The 1,596-nt window shown below is 47.5% G+C and overlaps 1 non-coding gene across 1 annotated transcript; it reads left to right on the top strand.

Moving 5' to 3' along the window:
- The first annotated feature begins 543 nt into the window (after positions 1–543).
- On the top strand, positions 544–647 carry LOC123928886. Its single transcript, XR_006815844.1, has one exon. It is a non-coding gene; the product is annotated as a small nucleolar RNA U13 (small nucleolar RNA).
- Positions 648–1,596: the final 949 nt, after the last annotated feature.

A 1,596-nucleotide genomic window follows, 5' to 3' on the forward strand; every position in this document is an offset into this window, starting at 1 on the left:
TCCCTTATTGGATTATGGGATGGATATCATTTTACCTGCCTGGGACCGTATTATGGTGTTAGTTGGGCTCTTGGTAGAACTAGATGGCACATTCAAATGAGTAATTGCAGAGAGTTCAATAGGGGCTGTTTTCATTGGCCTGGGTAGAGGTTAGGAAAATCGGCAAGGAATGGTACAGTACACCAGGGCTAGCAACAAGGGAGAGCCGTCGTGACTCATAGGGCTGAAGGCCAAGGGTAGAGGGAGCAGTTGCTACAAACCACAGCTGTGTGGAGAGGGTCACTTTTCAGGACCTGCAGTCTTCAGTGGAGACAGAGCCAGCCCCAGTCAACCAGCAGAGTTGCAGCCCTGATCTCGCTCTCCCCTACCCTCCAACTGCGGGTGCCTCCCATCGGCCAACTCAGCTGCAGTTAGAAGGCATAGAAGCCCATCCATGGTAGTTCCTGGAGGCCTAAGCCCCTGGGGCACAGAACAAGATGGAGAGGGTGGAGAGTCGACAGGAGAGACAAGCAGAAAATACCTTTTACATCCACTGTAATCCTGATCCTTTTGTAGTTCATAAGCGTGATGATTGGGCGTCCACACCGCTGTGTGACACGTGCTTCCCTCAAAGCTTGTTACAGCCTCGGCACATTACCCATCTGACATTAAAAAAAAAATACTACTTTTACCATCCTGTGGTAAGCCAAGAGGTTTCTAATTCAATGACTATAGATCGGCATCATACTTTTTAATGAACCTCGTATGGATGTAGCAAATGTATTTAACTGAGTCCCTGTTGATGGATACACAGTTCGTTTCTAATTTCTCAAGAGCATAAACAATGCTGCAACGGGCAGACCTGTACATCCAAACTCTTTGTGCACTTAGGAAACATGATTCTGATTCCCCTTTGACATTTTTTAGAAACTGAGGCTCATTGTCTGTGAGGCTTGCCCATAGTCACACAGTGGTCACGTGGTTTTTCTAAATCCTCCAACTTTTCAATATTGATAGAAAAAGGAGGAAGAAGGGAAGCTTTTGGTTTTGAAACAAACAAAAAAAAATGCTTATCCCCTTGAAAGTCCTCTCAGCCACGTGACTCTGAAAGGGTGGGGACTCTTGGGTCCTGGTCGCACAGGGCCTCGGTCAGTCATGAGGGACAAGGGGAGGAGGACAGAGGAAGTGCAAAGGGGAAACAGAAAGTGATGTCACGGGACACCCCTTCCCTGGCTTCCCAGGTGTCACCGCAAGAAGTGGAAACAGCTCCAGAGGCCTTATGGTGGTAAAGAAGGGAGGATATGTGCCCAGGAAGTGAGTGGAAGGCAAAAGGCCGCACTTCCTGTTTGCACCTCGGTCTCCTCATCTGGAAAGTGGAGACGAAGCTCACCATGCAGACTTGTGCTGAAAGCTGCTGACCCACACACGCGAAGGGGCATGGTGCTTTGTCAGTCCTCAACAAATGTACATTTCTTCTTTTCTTGCCCCAAAGCTGGGAGCCAAGCCAGACAAAATCTGTTTTTTTAAAATTCACAACTATTTATTGAGGAGTAGATAAATATGAAGGTAAATAAGACTCAAGGAGCTTAGAAACCGATGTGTGTTCGAACGCACTCA

The sequence above is a fragment of the Meles meles genome, chromosome 1, assembly GCF_922984935.1.
Source record: "Meles meles chromosome 1, mMelMel3.1 paternal haplotype, whole genome shotgun sequence".
NCBI classification, from domain to species: Eukaryota; Metazoa; Chordata; class Mammalia; order Carnivora; family Mustelidae; genus Meles; species Meles meles.